The sequence below is a fragment of the Mandrillus leucophaeus genome, unplaced genomic scaffold (assembly GCF_000951045.1).
Source record: "Mandrillus leucophaeus isolate KB7577 unplaced genomic scaffold, Mleu.le_1.0 Scaffold338, whole genome shotgun sequence".
In the NCBI taxonomy this organism is placed as follows: domain Eukaryota; kingdom Metazoa; phylum Chordata; class Mammalia; order Primates; family Cercopithecidae; genus Mandrillus; species Mandrillus leucophaeus.
Genome location: NW_012103565.1, coordinates 2,995,996 through 3,005,778, shown reverse-complemented (window position 1 = coordinate 3,005,778; position 9,783 = coordinate 2,995,996). Strand labels below are relative to the sequence as shown.

General features: G+C 46.5%; 1 protein-coding gene across 2 annotated transcripts in view; it reads right to left on the bottom strand.

Moving 5' to 3' along the window:
• The window catches only part of RCBTB1 (regulator of chromosome condensation (RCC1) and BTB (POZ) domain containing protein 1), a 70,180-nt gene extending 65,369 nt beyond the window's left edge, over window positions 1-4,811 (bottom strand). For both annotated transcript variants that reach the window (XM_011988784.1, XM_011988783.1), the window contains exon 1: window positions 4,649-4,811. The gene's annotated coding sequence lies outside the window, so the exon portion shown is untranslated. The remainder of the gene's footprint in view (window positions 1-4,648) is intronic.
• Between the last annotated feature and the right edge of the window lie 4,972 nt (window positions 4,812-9,783).

The following is a 9,783-nucleotide window of genomic DNA, read 5'->3' as shown; positions in this document are numbered from 1 at the left end:
TAAACTGAAATTCCAGCAATGGACTGGCAGAACCATACACTATTAATTCAATGTTCTTAGGTAAACAGGACACAGAGCCAACATCAACAGAAATTACATGGGGTGGGAGGATCTAGACACATAAACAGATGCTCACAACAGTGTGGCTGGTTTCTGATGGGGAGGGTCAGACGCTGTAGAGGCAACAGAATTGGGAAGCGCGCTTCAGCTACCTGAAGAGAAGAGGCGCCTGCACCAGTGAGCACACATGCCAGGTAAGGCTCTGGTGGAGGAACTGAAAGAAAGTCAGCATGGCTGCAGCACACAGCTCAGGCTTTATCCTAAGAGCACCAGGTAATCCCTGAAGGGTCTTAAGCAGGGAAGTGGCATAAACAGATGTAAGTCTATGGAAGATTACTTTGGCTGACCATAGAGATATGAGACGACAAAGGAGTGCTTAGAGGGAGTCCAGGATGGCTATGGTAAGCCAGAAAAGAAGGGATGGAAGCCCACATCAGGAAAATGGAGAAAACTGGACAAGAAGGAAAATCAAGAAGATTCTGTGACTGGCTTAATGGGACAAGGAGCACTGGATAAGCAGAAAGGCAGAGCCAAAGATCACAGGCAGACACTGAGCTTGAGTGAGAGAGAACTGTGCTGCCACTCACTACAGCAGAGAGCACAGCAGGCCTCAGGGGTGATGAGTCCTACTATGGACCTTTTGTTCCAGGTACCTGTGGGATATTAAAGCGGACAAGTCCCAACAGATGGATTTAGAAATCTGAAGCTCAAGAAAGGTCTGGATTGGAGATTTGGAAATCTGGCATGAAATCACCCAGGAAAAAAGCAAGTAGAATAAGAAGAGCAGAGTATCTTGAGCAGAACTCTAAGAAACTCCAACAGGAAAGGGACAGGGACTACCCCCTAGAAGGGACTGTGAAGGAAGAGGTAGACCAGGAGGAAAAGCAGGAGAGCAGAGTGTTACAGAGGCCTGGGGACTTGAGCATCACAGGCAAGAGGCATGCTACTGTCAAACGCTGCTGAGATGCTAAATGAGGGAAGGGTTGAGAAACTTCCATTGGATTTAACAAGGAGAATTACCAGTGACCTTAATAAGAACAGTTTCACGGAGGTTGTGGGAGGAAGAAGCCAGGTGTCAGCAGGTTGAGGTGTATGTGAAAGGTGAAGGAAAGGAAACCATGAGTATAAACAACTTGTTCAAGAAATTTCACTCTGAAGGAAAAACGAGAAATCGGATGGTAATCACAGAATGTGATGGAGTTGTGGGACGTTTTCTGTTAACCTTTTTAATGTAAACATTGTTGGAGGCTTGAACATGTTTGAGCTAATGGGAAGGAGCCAGTAAAAAGATCAAAAAGGAGAGGACACAACAACTCAATGAGGGTCTTAAGAAAGTAGCAGGGAATGGGATCTGAAGCAGAAGTGCAACAGAAGCGCTGGGCGCGGCAGCTCATGCCTGTAATCCCAGCACTTTGGGAGGCTGAGGCAGGTGGATCATCTGATGTCAGGAGTTCGAGACCAGCCTGGCCAACATGGTGAAACCCCATCTCTACTAAAAATAAAAAAATTAGCTGGGCATGGTGGTAGGCATCTGTAATCGCAGCTACTCGGGAGCCTGAGGGAGGAGAATCGCGTGAACCCAGGAGACAGAGGTCACATTGAGCCAAGATTGCACTCCAGCCTGGGCAACAAAAGCAAAACTCTGTCTCTAAATAAATAAATAAATAAATAAGTGCAAGAGAAACTGTAGAAAGGAGCAAGTCTTCCTTTGGAAAGGGTGAATGTGAATGAAAGCCATTTAAAGGTTAGGAATCCAGATGCTGGAGGCATACTTGTTCTCTCATTCTCATTCTCTCTCTCCGCTGAGTCTCCATTTTACATGCCCACCAGCAATGTACAGCAGTGCTGCTTTCTCCAATATTTACTGCCTATCTTTTGTATTGTGCCCATCCTAGTGGATGGGAGGTGGTATCTCGTGGTTTTGATTGGCATTTGAGGACCATTCTCTTCTGAGGTTACCTATTTTTCCTTATGAAGAGGTAGGCTTCTTGCTAAGAGTAAGAGGGGAGGTAGCAATAAAAAATGGAGTGGAGGCTGGGTGTGGTTGCTCATGCCTGTAATCCCAATATTTTGGGAGGCCAAGGCGGGAAGACTACTTGAGGCTAGGTGTTCAAAAGACCAGCCTGGGCAACATAGTGAGACCCTGTCTCTACAAAAAATTAAAAAATTAGTTGAATGTGGTGGTGCGCACCTGTGCTCCCAGCTACTTGGGAGTGGGAAGGATCACTCGAGCCTGGGAGGTTGAGGCTGCAGTGAGCTATGATCACACGGCACTGTACTCCAGCCTGGGCAACATAGTGAGACCCTGTCTCAAAAAAAAAAAAAGTGGAGTGGAGCAACTGGGGGGAAAATAGTGGAGAAGTCTGAAGCAGTCACCAGGGAGGATGGGAAAGAGCACTGAGCAGAGAAACCTAGCAGGATGGTAAGACCAAGCCCAGAGAAAGCTGGAGACCATAGGTCTTTAAAGGTACCCATCTGGTCTCCCGTGAGTTTTTCTACCCCAGGAAAGAGGTGTGCTTTTTTGTGGGTGTTTTTTTTTTTAATCTGATCTAACACATAGTTGATTTATATAATTATTTCATTAACTGATCTCCTCTACTAAGTCTATTCTGGCTAAATTCAGACAACACCCATCATACCCCTTTTGTGTATTCTTCAGCACGTACACAACATGTACCTTTTTTTGTTTTGTTTTGTTTTTTTGAGATGGAGTCTCACTCTGTTGCCCAGGCTGGAGTGCAATGGCACGATCTCGGTTCACTGCACCCTCCGCCTCCCTGGTTCAAGTAATTCTCATGCCTCCGCCTCCTGAGTAGCTGGGACTACAGATGCGCACCACCACACCCGGCTAAATTTTGTATTTTCAGTAGAGACGGGGTTTATCATGTTGGCCAAGCTGGTCTCAAACTCCTGGCCTCATATAATCTGTGGCCTCAATCTCCCAAAGTGCTGGGATTACAGGTGTAAGCCACTGCCTCTGGCCAATATGTAACATTTTTAACTTTTTTGTAAAACCAGAGAATAATTTTGAAATGTGTCCGAATGCCCTGCCTAGATTCTAGACTCTGTGAGGCCCCAGCCTCCTTTCCTATGCATGACTTGCTGTTTAATGTAGTACACACAGAAGGAATATCATCATCACAATAAAGGTCTTTCACTTTCCTTCAGTTTCATCTACCCCGCAATGACTCCCAGGAAATAGGAGGATACTGTTTCAGACTTCCCAGCTCCCGTATATTAGGTGGAGCCAAGTTCTCGCTGCAGCATATGAGCGCTCTTTAATTTTAAAATTTTCAAAGAATTTTTTAAAAGCTACAAGCTTGACAGCTTTGGGTTTTTATGGCTACTTGTTTTCAGAAGTTCACAGAACTTTATCCTATGGATCACACACTTTAAAAAATCACTTGCAAAAAGTATCTTTAAAGATGAATATGCTTCCTCTTCAAGAGAAACAGGCTAGCAGGTAGAAGAAAAAGGACCCGTCTAGAGCATTAATAAATAGACTGGTATTCACACAATGGATTAAATGGATTAAAGTCCATCCCACAGATGAACTGCTGTATTAATAGAATCCAAATACACAGTTACATCCTCAACCCTGAAAGCAGTTTAAAGGGGTGAAATTCACCCAGTGCTCATTTGAAATGAATAAAGTTTAAGCCACCTATAAACTGCCCTCAGGGTTCAATCATTTTTCCATTCCTTCGGCATTATACACTTGGACGTTTTAATGTTATTAGCCCACAATACACACCAGTTTCAGAAACTCAGTTTTTGTCCTCTAAGGGCTTTAATCCTCCCAAAAAAAGAATAGGGCAAAGGCAAAGAAAATCATGAATCTGGTTTTCTAAAAGCATTATTACAAGACTGCTTTATAAAATTGTAATCCCCAGCTGCAGAGAGTTCCGCAGATGGCTTGTAAGTGTCTTACACGCAAATAAATAAAAACAAAAGGCCACTTATGAGAGCAGAACACAGCGTGCTCGATAAGTCGTCTTAAAATAAACCGAGCAGGTAGGTACTTTACCAGAGGCAGGACAAGGGAAACGTCATTTACTTCGCTCACCGCACGCCTGGATAAAGATCCTCACTAACAGAATCCCTACCTTTGTGGATTCTGTGTCGGAAAGGGAAACGATAAAGAATACGGTTTGTGACAGCACTACTCTTAGGGGGCGAAGAAGAGATGCTAAGATCTTGGAAAGGACAGAGGATACAGAGAGTCAGAAGGGAGGTCTCCTCTCAGTAAAACGGCAACCACAGCAGTCAGACTTCAGCTACGAGCAAAATCGAATCCATGCAGCTCAAAAAAGAGAGGGAGTAGGGAAAACTTTCCCTCACCTCTCCCCATCCTTCCTTCCCCCTCGCAGGAAGGCACATTAGCTGAGGTGCTGGCGGGGCCGGGCCGGGGACCCCATTCCTCGCCGCGGACGCAGCGCCCGCGAGGACGGCCCGGTAGCCCGAGCGAGGGAGGCGGGAGGTGCAGGAGTAACGGGGCACACCCGGCCCGGCCTGCAGGGAAGGGAAGCAGGGGGAGCGCCGAAGGGGAAAAGGACTCCGCGAGCTCAACCCCGCGTCCACACGCTACCTGCGAGGTCAGCTGCTGCCGCGCCGTCCCGCGGGACCGCAGGGATCTCCGAAGCCCCGATGGGCGCAGAAGTGCGAGCGAGCGGCGGTGCCCACCGGCGGCGAAGGGGAGGAGCGCCAGGGCGCGGGGCCTGCCGGGTCACGTGGCCCCGGCCGCCTCACGTGACCCGGTGCAGCGCGCGCCCGGGACGCTACCCAGCCGTGCAGCCCGCACCGGCCGAGCCCGGCCGAAACCCTGCTCTTTGGGCCCTAGAACCCGACTTCTCTAGAAGCCGATTGGCCGTCTGAGGCCCGCCCCGAGGCCCTGCCACCGGAGTGTCCCGATGAAATCCGGTGGCTGCTGCCGGGACTCACAGGCTTTTGTCTCTGAGGAACCAGGAACGCGCGAGGCACGGGCTGCTGCTCTGCTCCCCGAGATGCCCTGGCTGTGGGGAGGGTCGGCCTCCCACCCCTAGAGACCTAGGACGGAAAAGCGACCGAAACCTGGCCCCCTGCCCACTCTGGGGCGCGACTGGCCCCGAGGCACCACCCAGGTGGTGCTGCCTGGGACGAAAGGCCGCTGAGCGGGGACTAGTTTGTTTTACCCGGAGACGCTCCTCTCCCTCCCCGCCACCCACCTCCTGATTGAAAGCGCCTAAGGCAGGCCAGGGACTAGGGAAAGTGGCAGCAGGACAAAGGTAAGAAGGAAGGAGGAGATGAGGCACAGGCACATCGGAAGCAGCTGTCGAGGTTAGACGGGACCTAAGAGGGCATGTGATCCAACCCGATTCTTGTTATCAGTGAGTAAACTGAGGCCAGGAGAGGGACTGCTACGAGCCGCTCCAGCCTATCATCTATAAAGACTACAGTCCCTTTATAAAATACCGTACAGCTCTCGGAGAACTCCCAGTTGGCGCTGCAGTATAAAATCCAAACTTGTTGGCATAGCATTCCAGGCACTTGTTCAAACTTATCTTTCCCATTTGAGCTCCTAGGAATAAACAGAAAAACATTTCATTTTCTAAATATCACCAGATCACTTCACTTTTGGTAACTTGAATTACTAAAAAAATGCCCTACTGTCCCTCATCTCTTGCCACTTCCCCAACATTACTCTAGGCTCTGGATACAAATAATTTGTTTTCCTTGACTACTCAACTTTCTTTAGATTATTTACTTTTTCTCTAAGTTTCTTTACCCCCACTTAAAGAAAGCCAGAGCCAGACAGTAGTTAAAATGATAAAAAATGGTATTAAGAAACTAATGCAATAAGAGAATTGAACTCAGTTCTATATCTATTCTGAGGTCTCCCTCCTGTTGCACTAGTTCCTGAATAAAATGTTTTTACCACTTCAACTACTGTTTGGCTCTGGTTTTCTTCACCAGCCTCCAAAGTGCACATCAGTTTCCTACTCATCTTTCAAAATCCAGGTCAAATACCGCCTACTCTTGTCTTCCCTGCATCCTCTTCCCTCATTTTTTAGCAATTGACGTTCATTCAGACAATGTCAGCTGCAACTTCTTCCCTGATTTCCGGAATACTATATATATTCTGATACACCTCACACTGCCCAGAAATAGACTGCGCATTTCCTGTAAGAGGTGAATTGTCTGTTGCTATCTTCTCCCCTAGGTTATAAACTCTGAAATAGGTTTCTTCTGGGTTTAGAACAGTGCCTGGCATGTGATAGACCCTTAATACCCACTGAATGAAGTGGTTTGCCCAAAGTAGTGGCAGTTCAGTGAATTTACTAGAAGAGGCCTGTTTCGCTCAAAGAAACTAAAATCAGTTTCTTTTAGTTGCAACCTGATCAAAAGAACTTGTGTAAACATGTTTGGGAGAAAAACGAGAGCATGGAGTGTGAGTAATCAAATATGTCCTGAGCGCTCATTGCCTGCACATCAGATGCCTTACTTGGAGCATCTTGGAGGATAAAAAGCTGAATGAGACATGGTTGCTGATAAGGAATGTGTAGTCTGGTTTATTATTCCAGTACAGGGTGAAAAGTATTATAATACAAGGTGCTAAGTGAACACAAACCAGGGACCACAAATCAGGGAATCAGGGAGAAACTTCGTGAGAAGGTCAGTTGAACAGGAAATAGATAAGAAGAGAGGAAAGACATTCCAGGAGACAGCAATGTGTTCAAAGGTAGTGAGACATGAAACAGTACTATTTGTTTAGGAAAAAACAAGTAGGTGCAGTGACTCACGCCTGTAAGCCCAGGCCAAGGCAGGCAGATCACTTGAGGTCAAGAGTTCAAGACTAGCCTGGCCAACTAACCCTGTCTCAGCTAGAAATACAAAAATTAGCCAGCTGTAATGGCACATGCCTGTAATCCCAGCTACTCGAGAGGCTGAGGCACAAAAATCGCTTGAACCCAGGAGGCAGAGGTAGTGAGCCAATATTGCCTCACTGCATTCCAGTCTGGGCGACAGAGTAAGACTCTGTTTCAAAAAAAAAAAAAAAAACCCTTTATTGATGTCTTGATGACTTCATTTACCTCTAGGATGAAGGAAACCTAATTAGGTTAATTTTAATATACTTGAAAGAATGACAGATTTACTGGTATTGGTGTTATTTATTGTATTGAATAACTTTCTATCAGGCAGATCATAGGCTCTGCATCTAAAATTGGCCTAGGCCAGGCACAGTGGCTCACGCCTATAATCCCAACGCTTTGGGAGGCCAAGGCAGGTGGATCGCTTGAGCCCAGGAGTTCGAGATCAGCCTGGACAACATAGCAAAACACTGTTCCTGTAAATAAATAAGAATAAAACTGACCTGGACTAATGCAAGGTGATTTTTTTTACCTTTTTTTCCCACCTCAAAAGCTTTCTATGATTATTATCTAAAAATACCAAAATTACTTGTTCCAAAGAAGATGACTTTTTTTTTTGAGACAGCGTCTTGCTCTCTTGCTCAAGCTGTACTGCAGTGGCATGACCATAACTCACTGCAGCTTCAACCTCCATGGGCTCAAGTGATCTTCCCACCTCAGCCTCCTGAGTAACTAGGACCACAGGTGAGGGCCACCAGGCTGGGCTAATTTGTATTTTCTGTAGAGACGGGGTTTGCCGTGTTGGCCAGCCTGGTCTCGAACTCCTGAGCTCAAGCAGTTTGCCTACCTCAGCCTCTCAAAGTGCCAAGATTATAGGTATGAGCCACCACGCCTGGCCCCAAAGACGATTATATTAGAGCACTCTAAACCTTTCCTATAGGGCAAAATAATTCAGTTAGCAGGTAGTACTTTAAGACAGAAACTAGGCTTAACCTCCAGCATATGGAAGGGGAGAATCAATCCACTTAATGCTAATGCATGATTATGTTGGGAAAAGTACCTGTCAAGAACCTAATAAAATATCATAAGGTTTGTCCAGGCACGGTGGCTCACGCCTGTAATCCCAGCACTTTGGGAGGCCAAGGCTGGTGGATCACTTGAGGTCAGGAGTTTGAGACCAGCCTGACCAACCTGGTGAAACCCTGTCTGTACTAAAAATACAAAAGTTAGCTGGGTGTGATAGTGGGCACCTGTAATCCCAGCTACTCAGGTGGCTGACGTGGGAGAATCGCTTGAACCCGGGAAGCAGAGGTTGCAGTGAGTTGAGATTGTGCCACTGCCCTCCAGCCTGGGCAACAGAGTAAGACTTCGTCTCAAAAATAAAATAAAATAAAAATTAAAAATGAATAAAATTGCTTCCTTGTCCTTTGGCAGGCAAAATAGCTTTTCTATTTTTTTAATTTTTTATTTTTTGACACAGGGTCTCGCCCTGTCACCCAGGCTGGAGTGCAGTGTCATGATCTCAGCTCACTGCAACCTCCACCTCCTGGACTTCAGCGTTCTTCCCACCTCAGCCTCCCGAGTAGCTAGGACTACAGACGCATACCACCACACCTGGCTACTTTTGTTTACTGTTTGTAGACAGAGGATCTCACTATTTTGCCCAGGCTGGTCTTGAACTCCTGAACCCAAGTGATCCTCCCACCTCAGCATCCCAAAGTGCTGGGACTACAGGTGTGAGCCACTGCACCCAGCCCAAGAGAGCTTCTTAATTATGGAATTTCTTCACTGTCCATGTCAGCTGATGGTAAAATGTTTACTTTTTATTCATTAGCAGTGGTCCTTGTTCCACCTGCATTTAGCTGTGGTAGCACCACGGCTTATTAGTAGGTTACCAACTTCTGGTGGGAGATATGCAGTCTCTAGTCTTCTGAGATGTAGAAATTCTGACTGCAATTGACTATGAAGCAGGACTAGTCCTCTGAATGTTAATATGCATCTTGAAGACTACTTACAGTGACCCTGGGATGATGATGGAGGTAGTGAGAATATTCTCAGATGGGGCTTGACTCAATCGTTTGGAATATTAAAGGTGAAGTTACCGGGGACAAACTCAGTGACACTATGAGGAAACAATCAGAGAAATACATAATGGCGGACAAGAACCCTTCTAGCCTTGGTTTCTTCAAAAAGTTAAATTTAGGGGGAAGGCCAGGTGTGGTAGCTCTCGCCTGTAATCATAGCACTTTGGGAGGCCAAGGCAGGCAGTTCACTTGAGGTTAGGAGTTTGAAAACTAGCCTGGCCAACATGGTGAAACCCCGTCTCTACTAAAAATATTTTAAAACATTAGCCAGGCGTGGTGGCAGGTACCTGTAATCCCAGCTACTTGGGAGGCTCAGTCAGGGGAATCACTTGAACCCAGAGGTGGAAGTTGCAGTGAGCAGAGATCGCACCATTGCACTCCAGCCTGGGCAACATGAGTGAAACTCCATCCCAAAAAAAATTAAAATTGAAAAATTAGGGGTTAAAAAAAAAGAGGGGGACTGTTCTGGGTTAAAAGAGACTGAAGAAACATGATATTCAAACGCATTGCATGAACCTTGGATAGAATCCTGGTTCCAATTTTATTTTTTAAGAGATGGGGTCTCACTCGGTCACCCAGGCTGGAGTGCAGTGGCACCATCACGGCCCACTGCAGCCTCAAACTCCTGGGCTCAAAAGATCCTCCCACCTGGCCTCCTAAAGTGTTGGGATTGCAGGTGTGACTCACCACGCCCAGCCCCTTGGTTCCAGTTTTTTTAAGCTATAAATAATATTCTATAATGAGAAATTTAATATGGACTGGATATTAGATAGTGTTACGGGATTACTGGG